Source organism: Hemitrygon akajei, chromosome 6, assembly GCF_048418815.1.
Source record: "Hemitrygon akajei chromosome 6, sHemAka1.3, whole genome shotgun sequence".
In the NCBI taxonomy this organism is placed as follows: Eukaryota; Metazoa; Chordata; class Chondrichthyes; order Myliobatiformes; family Dasyatidae; genus Hemitrygon; species Hemitrygon akajei.
Genome location: NC_133129.1, coordinates 148,231,136 through 148,243,751, shown reverse-complemented (window position 1 = coordinate 148,243,751; position 12,616 = coordinate 148,231,136). Strand labels below are relative to the sequence as shown.

Below are 12,616 nucleotides of genomic sequence, written 5' to 3'. Positions count from 1 at the left end.
GCCTGACTGCATGCAGTCAATGTCCCTTGGTAACCTACAACTACTTTCTACACTATGTACACCACCAACAACCTTTGTGTCATCTGCAAACTTACTAACCCACCCTTCTACTTCCTCATCTAAGTGATTTATAAAAACTATAAAGGGCAGGGGTCCCAGAACAGATCCCAGCAGACACCTCTAGTCACTGACCTCCGGGCAGGATATGTTCCATCTACTACCACCATCTCCTTTTGCGGGCAAGCCTATTTCAAATCCAAACAGCCATGTTTTCCCTGGATCTCAGGTTTGTCTTTCTGAATGAAACTAGTATGGGAAACATTGTCAAACTTCCTATTAAAATACATATGCACTACATCTACTGCTCTACCTTCAACAATTTGTTTTGTCACTTCCTTAAAAAATTAAATCAGGCTCATGAGGCTCGACCTGTTCCTCACAAAGCCATGCTGACTATCTCTAGTCAGTTGAGCTTTTCCAAATGCTCATAAATCCTGTCTCTAAGAATTCACCTCAATAGTTTGCCCACCACTGACTTAAGACTCAAGACTATCCAACCCCATTTTCTGTTCCCCACTCTGACCTTTTACCTCTTCTCACCTGCCTACTACTCAACCTTGGGTACCCTCCTCCTTCTCTTTCTCCTGTGGTCCACTCTCCTCTCCTATCGCATTCCTTCTTCTCCAGCCCTTGAGATTTTGCATATGCATTTCACCTATCATTTTCCAGCTAGCCTCCTTCCCCATTCCCCCACCCCACCTTTGTATTCTGGTGTCTTTGCCTTTCCTTCTCAGTCCTAAAGAAGGATCTCAACCCAAAATGTCAACTGTTTATTCATTTCTATAAATGCGGCCTGATCTGCTGAGTTCCTCCAGCATTTTGTGTGTGTTGCTTAAAACTCGCAGGTCTGTAATTCCCAGGGTTATACCTATTACCTTTTATGAACAAAGGGATAATATTTGCCACCCTCCAATCTTCTAGTACTACTCCTGTGGCCAGTGCTGATACAAAGATCATTGTCAAAGGTGCAACAATCTCTTTCCTCAGTTCCCATGATATCCAGTGGTAGATCCCATCTGGCTCTAGGGACTTGTACAACAAAATGTTTTACAAAAGTTCCTACACATGACCTTGACATGTTCCAGAGTCAGGATCAGGTTTAATAACACTGGCATATGTTATAAAATATGTTGCTGTGCAGCAACAGTACATAATAAAAAAACTATAAATTACAGTAAGAAATACATACTGTACTGCACAAAAGTCTTAGGCACATAAAACTAGGGCGCCTTAGACTTTTGCACAGTACTGTATTTGTCAATGTGGAGTGGAGAGTGAGTTTATAAATCTGGCAGGAGCAAAGGGATGTTGAGAATGGTGAGGGTGGAGTGCTGTGGGAGAGGTGTGGGGCAGGTGGCAGAGAAGGAGTGCCAGGGCGGGGCTGGCACTGGTGCAGACACACCCAGCCCTGAGACACCTGGGAAGGTAATTTGGTTCCAAACAATTGATTTATTGATCACTACAGAATGTCTCTCTGGTGCTTCCTGCCCTCTCCTCTCTCCCTTCCCCTTTTCCCAAACATGATTCCCCTATACCTGCCCCCTTCCCACTCTCAGTGCACAACAGAACCCCATATCAGAATCAGATTTATCATCACTCCTATATTTTATGATTTTTTTTGCTGCAGCATTATAGTGTAATACATGAAGTTAATAGACTACTGTGCAAAATTTGTAGGCAACCTAACTGTATATATGTGCCTAAACCGTTTGCACAGCACTCTTCACAATTCATGTTCTTACTTGCACAGTTTGCCTCTTTTTCACTTTGGTTGTTTGTCAGTCTTTGTCTGTTGCATGAAATTCTATAGCATTGCTTTTATTTTTGGTAAATGCCTGCAAGAAAACAAAACTCAAGGTAGTATATGGTAATATATACATACTTTAATTTGGTATCCCTGAGACTTGGAAGTGAGGAAGTTCACACACAAATACACAGTACTGTGTTCTCACTCATTCCACTGCTGATCCCTTGATGAGGACTGATGTGTGTTCCCTCAACATCCCCTTTCTGAATACCACAATCGGTTCCTTGGTTTTACTAATGTTGAGTGCAAGGTTGTTGTTTTGACAGCACTGAACTAGCTGGTCTATCTCTCTCCTGTATGTCTCCTTGTCACCATCTAAAGTTCTGCCAACAGTTGTTGTGTCATCAGCATATTCATAGATGGCATTTGTGTTATGCCTAGTCACACAGTTGTGGGTGTATAGAGAGTAAAGCAGTGGGTTAAGCACGCATCCTTGAGGTGCGCCAGTGTTGATTATGAGCAAGGAGGAGATGTTATTTCCAATCTGCCCTAACTGTGGACTCCCAATGAGGAAGTCAAGGATCCAGTTGCAGAGGCCCAGGTTTAGCCTGTTACGTGTTAAACTAACATTTAGCCTATTTGTCCTAACCTCACATTCGCCAAAGTCCCTCTCACTGGTGGACATTGAAGGGAAGTTTCCATTAAGGAACCCCCCCACCTCCTCCAACTCCAGGCACATGTTTCATCTTTTATCCCTGATCTGTCCTACCCTCATTCTAGTCATCCTCCTGTTCTTCATATATGTACAGAACACCTTGGGGTTTTCCTTAATCCTACTCTCCAAGGCCCTCTCATGTCCCAGAAAATGTCATCGCAAAGAAGAACCAACAGTGCCTCTGCTTTCTTAGAAATTTGAATAGATTTGGCAAGTCATTAAAAACTTTGAGAAACTTCTATAGGGGCACAGTAGAGCATATCCTAACTGGTTGCATCATGGCCTCGTATGGAAATGCTCAGGAATGAAATAAGTCTACAGAAAGTGATGGATACACTCCAGTCCATCATAGGCAAAGCCCTGCCCTTCATTGAGACCAGTACCAAGAAGCGCTGCCACAGGAAAGCAACATCCTTGGATCTCCTGGACAATACCAATACTTACATTAGGCTGCTGTTCATTGACTACAGCTCTGCATTTAACACAGTCATTCCTAGAATTCCGATCAACAAGCTCCAAAACCTGCGCCTCTGTACCTCCCTCTGCAAATGGATCCTCGACTTCCTCACCAGAAGTCTACAGTCTGTGCGGATCGGAAATGACATCTCCATCTCACTTATATTCAACACTGATGTGCCCCAAGAATGCATGCTTAACTCTATGCTGTACTCTCTCTACACTCCTCCACGTGTGGCTAGCTATGGCTTAAATGCCATCTATAAATTTGCTGATGATTACAACTATGTTGGCAGAATTTCTGGGATGATGAGAAAGTGTACAGGAGCGAGATCAATCAGCTGGTTAAGTAGTGTCGCAGCAACAGTTATGCGCTCAACATGAGTAAGACCAAAGAATTGATTGTGGACTTCAGAAAGGGTACAACAAAGGTACACACACCAGTCCTCATTGAGGAATCAGAAGTGGAAAGGGTGAACAATTTCAAGATCCTGGGTGTCAACATCTCTGAGGATCTATCCTGGGCCCAACATATCGATGCAGTTACAAAGAAGGCACAACTGAGGCCATATTTCTTTAGCAGTTTAAAGAGATTTGGTAAATCACAGGTGGATTTAATTTGGCACCTTTGACACTGGTCAACAGAAAACTCATTTGTGTCAAAGTGAAAACAAATTTCATAAATTGGTCTAAATGTATTACAATTATTAAACACAAAACAATTGATTGCATAATTACTCACTCCCTTCATGTTAGTATTTAGACCTTAAGATAGGAGCAGAATTAGACCATTTGGCCCATTGAATCTTCTCAGCAAAATAGCAATTATAGCCTTGAGTCTGTGTGGATAGGTCTCTATCAGCTTTGCACATCTGGCCACTGCAATTTTTCCCCATTCCTTACAAAACTGCTCAAGCTCTGTCAGAAACACACAATACACTGCAGATGCTGGGGTCAAAGCAACACACACAACACGCTGGAGGAACTCAGCAGGTTGGGCAGCTTCCGTGGAAATGAGCAGTCGTTTTGGGCCGAGACCTGACGAAGGGTCTCGGCCCTAAACGTTGACTGCTCGTTTCCACGGATGCTGCCCGACCTGCTGAGTTCCTCCAGAGTGTTGTGTGTCAAGCTCTGTCAGATTGCATGGAGGTCGTGGGCGAACTGCACTTTTTAAGTCCAGCCACAAATTCTCATTTGGATTGCGATCTAGTCACTGACTTGGCTACTTCAGGACATTAACTTTCTTGCTTTAGGCCATACTTATGTAGCTTTGGCTTTTTGCTTGGGATCATTGTCTTGCTGGAAAACAAATCTTCTCCCAAGTTGCAGTTCTTTTGCAGACTGCAACAAGTTTTCCTCCAGGATTTCCCTGTATTTTGCTGCATTCATTTTACCCTCTACCTTCACAAGTCTTCTAGGGGCTGCTGCAGTGAAGCATCCCCACAGCATTGATGCAGCCACCACCATGCTTTACAGTAGGAATGGTGTGTTTTTGGTGATGTGCGGTGTTTGGCTTACGTCAAAAATTGCGTTTAGTCTGGTAGTCATAAAGTTCAATTTTGGTTTCATCAGACTATAGAACCTTCTTCCAGCTGACTTCAGAGTCTCCCATATGCCTTCTGGCAAACTCTAACAGAGATTACAAGTGAGTTTTTCAACAGTAGCTTTCTCTTTGCCACTCTCCCATAAAGCTGCGACTGTTGAAGCACCCGGGCAACAGTTGTTGTTTGTGCAGTCTCTCCCATCTCAGTCATCAAAGCTTGTAACTCCACCAGAGTCATTATAGGTCTCATGGTGGTCTACCTAACTAGTCCCCTTCTTGCAATGTCACTCAGTTTTTGAGGACGGCCTGCTCTAGGCAGATTTACAGCTGTGCCATATTCTTTCCATTTCTTGATGATTGATTTAACTCTACTCCAAGGGACATTCAGTGACTTGGAAACTTTCTTGTATCCATCTCCTGACTTGTGCTTTTCAATAACCTTTCAACAGAGTTGTTGGACCTTCCAGATACAGGTGTATTGTTACTACAATCAATTGGAACACCTTGAATGCACACTGGTTGATCTCCATTTAACTAATTATACTGTATATGTGACCTAAAACCAGTTGGCTGCACCAGTGATAATTTGGTGTGTCATATTAAAGAGGGTGAAGACTTAGGCAACCAATTATTTTATGTATTATATTCATAGTTAATTTAGATCACTTTGTAGAGATCTGTTTTCACTGACACAAAAGTGTCTTTTTTGGTTGATTACTGTAAAAAAAAACAAATTAAATCTACTGTGATTCAATGTTATGAAACAATAAAACATGAAAATTTCCAAGGGAGGAGGGCGAATACTTCTTAAAGGCACTGTATATATATTATAAATTATAGTTTTTATTATCATGTATTGCAATGCACTCCCGTGGCATAACAACAAATTTCACAACATATGCCAGTGATATTAAACTTGATTCTAATTCTGATTCCATCAACAAGGACCTCCACCATCCATACAATACCCTCTTCTCATTACTATCATTGGGCAGGAGGTACAGGAGGCCTGGTTCCCACACCACCAGGCTCAGGAACATTTAGTACCCTACATCCATTACAGTCCCAAAGTTCCACATCTCAGAACGGATTCCACAAACCACAGACTCTCTTTCAAGTTCTCATTACAATTCATGTTCTCATTTGCACAGTTTGTCTTCTTTTTCACATTGGCTGTTTGTTAGTCTTTGTTTGCTTATGCAGAGTTTTTCATGAAATTCTTTTGTATTTCTTTTATTTCCTGTAAATAACTGCAAAAAAAAACAAATCTCAAAATAGTATATGGTAACATACTCATATTTTGATTTGATATGCCTGATACTTTGGAGTGAGGAAGTTCACTCACAAATACACAGCCCCATATCTACCTCTAGGAAGAAGAGAATATGTCAGAAGATCTCGGAGACATAATCATTATCATTTTGAAGATAGGAAACAAATCCGAATGTGGTAACAGAAATGTCTCCATGATCAACAATAGAGAAAGTTATCATGAGGATTCTTCTCAATTGTCATCTCCAAATAGCCAAAGTTATACTTCCTTAAATGCAATGTCAATTCTATTGATCTGGAGGCACAGGATATGACTTTCACTCTGCCAACTCCAAGATGAATGCAGGGAGCAGCATCAACCACTCTAGCTGGTGACTAGCAACTTCACTAAAACTTTTGACTCTAGAGCACCCTCCTCAGTTTTAGCTATCTACAGAAATCCGTCACTTTTCCCCAATATTTCATGATGATATGCAAACTGATGCAAATAAATGTGTCCACAACAATTCCAGTTTGGTGTGAATGAAGTTGCCCCAACTGCCCTAACTCTTCTTAATGTTCTTTACAGTGCTAGACCTACCCTCCAACAATATTCCAAATGGAATGGAACTATTCCACAGAACAAATGGGAAGCTGATTACTTCATACTGCGTCAGGTTTAATTACCTGAGGACAGCTGCCTATTTCTGCTGCTCATCCAGAGGATAATTTATTGTTCAAAGCAATAGCAAGAATTTTGTGAAACTGGATGCGTATCAACTTCCTATGAAGTTCAACTTGTATGAAAGGACTTTCATCCCTGGAAGGAATGCTTCTAATGCTGACACAACCTGGCAATGAGTTTCAAAATAAATATAAAGTACATCACCAATGCACGGTGTAAAAATAAGTGAATGAAATACAGATGTCAATCGACATCTGCAAAAACAAGTATGAGGTGCTGTGCTCATCATTTATCAATTTAACATTACAATAAAATGTACTGTATCTGGTACAAGAGAATGTTTAGAAAAATGCCACTCATTGTGTCCAAGTCACAAAACAGATTATGCTGCTGGGGTAGGATGTACCACATGCCCATCAGTTTGATTGTGCAGTGATGTATACTGTTGGCATCTTACCTGAGAGGATCTGGAAGATCGTAACACATTACAAACATATAATTTCCAATTCCATATATGGCTTCCTCAGGTATAGTAAGGCATTCCATGAGTCTGTCCTCGAGAACTGTCCATTAAATGATTGTTAGAAATGAACAATTTCAATGAGGGTTGATGATAAGGAATACTTATCCATTGTGTTTTCCCTGTGTAGCTACAATAGAGCAGATTTGGAACGTTACATATGCTAGTTTTGATGGCCGTTAATTATCAACATAGAAACATAGAAAATCTACACCACAATACAAGCCCTTCGGTCCACAAAGCTGTGCCAAACACGTCCTTACCTTAGAAATTACCTAGGGTTACCCATAGCCCTCTATTTTTCTAAACTCCATGTACCTATCCAGGAGTCTCTTAAAAGATTCTATCGTATCCGCCTCCACCACTGTTGCCGGCAGCCCATTCCACGCACTCACCATTCATTGCGTAAAGAAACTTACTCCTGACATCTCCTTTGTATCTATTTCCAAGCACCTTAAAACCAACATATGATATTTAATACTTTACAATGTCAATGGAAAAGATTTGCTTTGCCAGTTTCCAAAGCAAATCTCATAATTGGCCCCCCAATCTGAACAAGCGGCTGTGTTCTTAAGGACAATGTACATGCTTGATTACCGCAGGGAAGTGTGTTACCATTTGTTTCTGGATTTCTTTTTAATTAACTTGTGGCTACTCTTATTCCATAACACCTGAAGACGTTTGCATTTGTGCAGCTAACTTAATTGAAAACTGCTTTAAAAACTTTTTGAATTTTTGTGAAGTCAGATTGCTGTCAGTTATGTTTTCTACATCCCAGGGAGCCATGTATTCACATCCATCCAGTAGCCAATGCAATTTCTTGCCAACCAAGGCCTTATGATTCCTTATGCTCTGAAGTGCCTGATGGAAGATGAACAGCACATGAGATGATGTTGAAGGCAACCTATTGGTGGTGGTTTTTGTGACGTATAAAAGCTCTGTGATTATTCAAAGTATTAAAAGCTAGCTGTTTACTGAAACACAATATTGCTCACTAATACAGTACCATTATACAGCCGTAACTTGCTTTGTTTTTAATATACACAAAATGATAAAGCTACTGAATGCAACTGTTGTAAAATATCTGAAAATATTTGTGAAAAACTAACCTTCCTCTCAATTCCTCATGAATCCCAAATGAACATGAAACATGAACAAAATCTGAATGATAGAAAATCCTTAGCAGCTCTGTTTTTCTTTATCAATTATCTGTTCCTGGCATCTGAAATTTATGAAATCTGGTCACAAGGACATTTAAGTTTCTTTGAGCCAAACGCAGGTCGCAATAAATGATACCACTTTTATGTCAGTTAACGCGATTGCGTCTAAAGTATGCGTCAAGCAGAACACAATGATTTGTATGATACCTTTGACATTCAATAATCTTTATTCAGTCTGGTAGTGCGTGGCGATCTGCAAATAAAAGCGGTAGCCTTGAACAAGTTACATGATGGAATTCTGGGTCATTCATGGAAACTTGGAAAGACTGAGTCGGAATTAACATCTGGGCAATCAATGTGCAGCGGCATCGATAACTCTGTATTCGCAATAGGCACTAAAACAAAAGGCCAAATGATCGTCGCTCCAGTGTTTCAAATTAGTAGAAGCCACCTGCTATTATTTTGCCTCATTTAGCATTATCTATTCGGGCTTTGAGGAGAAACCTCACACAAATCTATCTATGCTGTATTTACTTAACTCTGAAAAACAGGTGACTGAATAATAAACCACTTTTATTCGCTTCCTAAAGAACTGAGATGTTTGCTAAAAATCCAACAAATGTGAGGTTACACTTGTTGGGTCTTTCCTAAAGAAATGCCCAAAATGTGACATTTATTAAGTACGATATTGTGTTTTCGTTCAGCAAGTTTAACTCACATAACGTATGACAAAATAAATCACATTGACCTGCGTGGCATTGTGAAAACCTACTAACTTTAATGTGGTTCGAGGGACTACGCTATCTGAGCCAATTTCTATACCGAACAACTTTGGAATCCTCCTGGCGGCGCCACATACATTGCAAAGGCCAGACACTGGCCTCTTAACCGAAGCCCTTCCCTCTCCCCCCAACAACGTAGATTAAACCACGTTTAAAAAAAAACAACTTTTGATATATGAAAGTCACGCGATATTGACTTTAGCTGTCAGCTGAGCAAGCCAACTGAGGTGTTCACTTCAGTGACATTTCTTGAATTGCGTTCAATATAAATATAATAAACACCGAAATATTTTGTCTTTGAAATATTGGGGATTAACTTCATCATCCATCGGCGGCACAAACGTTAAAATGAATTTTAGTTCCGAAGTGCTGTGCACTTATTGAGGACTGAGGACACTTACGGCAGCAGGTGCAGAAAGAAGGCCTGGTAGATCATCGGGGACACCAGTCACCCCAACCATAAACTGTTTCAGCTGCTTCCGTCTGGTAAACGGTACCGCAGCATTAAAGCTAGAACCAACAGGCTTCGGGACAGCTTCTTTCGACAAACCATTTGACTTTCAAATTCACATGTTTGTACATTGCGACGGAGTCATAACGCAAAGATTTTTACTCCCTCTCTTTGTGGGATGGATGTAAGATTTAAATAAATTCTAATTAAAATGTATTCGGCTCATGCTCGTGGTTTAACAGAAGATACCAGCAATTATTCAGAATTGTTGATAAAGAGCAAATATGTTCCAAAATCAGCTATGTATGAATGCAGTTTATAGTTCCACTACAAATGTGCAAATTTCAAGTAAAAATCCATTTAAAATTAACATCGATTGAGTACCTATTTGAAACAAATTTATGCTGAGTAACAATCCTGATGGAGTATTCGAAGCATATATTTGAGTATTTAGATGTTTGAATATGTATTTGCATTCATTGTTCTAAATTACTGTATTGTTAGTACTGTATAAGAACGTTTTCGGTTGTGAAGGAGTAATAGGTTGAAGAGAGTTTTAATTGTACAGGTGGAATCCTTGTCGATACACTTTATAATAATTTGAAGTTTTGGTTATCCTGGTTTCAATCTTTTCGTATTTTTGACTGATTAACCCACTTTCTTGGCGTTTGTCTCAGCTACTTCCCTGTTGGCAATACCACATCAAGTTCTCCACAACTTAACTCAGCATTTGCATCCTAGGTCCTCGGACACATCTTTCCCAAATTCCCGCACGCCTTTAGCTGGCCATTTCAAAATTGTTGGGGAATGATTCATTCAGGGCGACATTGTCCGCTTACTTTAATTCTGCCACCAGCTTTCTCTCTGTCTTTGCTCCATTAACGGCATAGTTAGCGGCCCATATTTTAGCCATAGGATTCCACCTTATCATGAAAAAAAAACAAAAATTCAAATGACAAATCACTGACCAGTGAACTTTGTTTATCTCTCTGCAGACGCTGCCTAACCTGCAGAGTAGGCACTGCCTTTTCTGTTTTTATTTCACCTATAAAAGGCTGATCGGAACTTACAACTAATTTTGCCTTCAGTGTTCCTGCAAGGCTTCTTCTTTCTCCACCTTGCTCGCATTTTGAGTCTATTTTGCATTCAGCATTATATATTATGAATGTATATCCGCAGCTAAGGATGTGCAAAATCGATACAAGGCCTGAGCGCGCGGAATGCTATTTTTACGATGTCCCAAAAAATCACTGGAAGCTGGGTGCAACTGACTCTTCTAAAATCTTTCGTAGGCTAATAAAATTTGAAACGATTAAAAAAAATGCAAATGACATTTGAAGTACACATGAACTTCAAATGCAATTACCAGACGACATGAAGATCACGAAAATTGTAGATGAAATATTAGCTTGGACAATTAACTCACTGAATTTTTCTCATGAGCAGTAGCGAAATACTTAAAATACGTGGAAATATTTCACATTCAATTAAAAAAAAACACTCCGAACTGAATTTGTACCCCAAAAATACGCAGGGTGCAGTGGGCCACATCTGTAATTAGTCGCGGAGAGTGAGGATCATTACATGCACGTGTTTTTACCCTTTGACGCACTGATACCAGACACCTTAAGAATATGCAAAATCTAATATAAGCCGCTTTAAAGATAACTTCACTGACACCATGTTGCATATTTCGAAATGCGAAATGTACAAATAGCAAAGGTGAGGAAAGTGAAATCAACTTAATGAAAAAAACACGGTAGGTCAAAGGAAGAAAAAAAAAATAACCCTTACTCTCATTCCGTGTTTGAAAATGACACAGACTAGAAAGGGCTGATTCTTCTGTGAAATACTTCTATTTTCTTTTACATATCACCGCGCCTACAACTGTGGGTTTTTGGAGGCTTTACTAGATCGTACTGGCAACCTTATTGCGAAAAGTTTATAACGAGAATGTTTTACTATTCTAACTCACACACAAAGGTTACTGGCATCCTGACAACCATTCTGTAACCGATCGTTAGAACAGCTTGCAGCACTTTACACAGCGATTCAGAGGGCTGTAGTGATGAAATCGTTTACGCAAGCTATTGGCAGTTCACTGCAAACAGAATATTCCGTAATCGTGCAATCGAAAACGGCAGAACGTTCGTTCTTTTTAAATGTTTCACTTCCTTTTTCATCGCATCTTTTTTTTTCACTACACGCCCTGCTTGAGTTTAAAAAACAAACAGTATGTTATCAATAATAACAGTATTTTGAAATAATCGAATGGTAAAGATCTTTTTATTAATTCGACCAGTGTTGTGATTATCTTCGGACATTTTACAATTAGAGGCATCAATCATCAACAATCATTTCACAAACGAGAAGATCTGCAGATGCTGGAAATCCGAGCAACACCCACAAAATACTGGAGGAACTCAGCAGTCCAGGCAGCATCTATGGAAAAAAGTAGTTGACGTTTCGGGCCGAGGCACTTCGGCAGCGAACCACTTTGTCTTTGTCTACTCTGCTACCTAATTATACTTGTAACGGTTTAAATTCATTTTTTCAACATCCCGAAATTATGAGAGCCTGCTTAAAATACACGATTTTGTAAACTTTACTTTTGTTTGACATTTATCTCGGAAAACGCTATGTACTTCCGAGGTAGCATTCTCAGGGGTATTGACTTTAAGATGCTTTGTCCGATGGAATAAAAATATTCCATGGCATTATTCCCGACGGTCTTCAAAGCAGATTACCAGGTCACTTATATGATTGCTGATTGCGGGTGTTTGCTATGGGTAAATTGGCCACTGCCCAATAACAACATTTCAAAAGCTGTGACTCGCAATGAGGTTTCATCAGATGTGAAAGGTGATGCATAAATGGAATTTAGTTCGTATTTCAAAACATTAAAGGGACAGAATGATTATATTAAAGCTGATTTTCTTCAAAAGCAAATACTGTAATGGTTCATATTTGACCGCTTCCAAATTAAATCCAGAAGTTTGCCTTTCGAAATGTCTGACAACCCAGGTCAGAGAAGATATTATCACGCGGCGGAGTAGAGTTTCAGTTTTATTTAATTGAGAAAGATTTGAGTTGATTAAAGAGGAAAAAAAAACACACACACACACATTTAAGCTCTCGCTCCCATATCCGGAGGAACTGGCGCTGCCGAGGTCGCCTGTTCCGGAGTTCCGTTCAAGCGGGCGCCAGGCCGGGGACGGGGACGGGGACGGCCGACGCTCGCGCGCG

The 12,616-nt window shown here is 40.2% G+C and overlaps 1 long non-coding RNA gene across 1 annotated transcript; it reads right to left on the bottom strand.

Moving 5' to 3' along the window:
- Positions 1–5,494: 5,494 nt before the first annotated feature.
- On the bottom strand, positions 5,495–11,275 carry LOC140729583 (uncharacterized). The gene is made up of 4 exons (XR_012099363.1): positions 11,165–11,275; positions 10,210–10,293; positions 6,915–7,107; positions 5,495–5,771 (listed from the first exon to the last, which is right to left on the bottom strand). It is a non-coding gene; the product is annotated as an uncharacterized lncRNA (long non-coding RNA).
- Between the last annotated feature and the right edge of the window lie 1,341 nt (positions 11,276–12,616).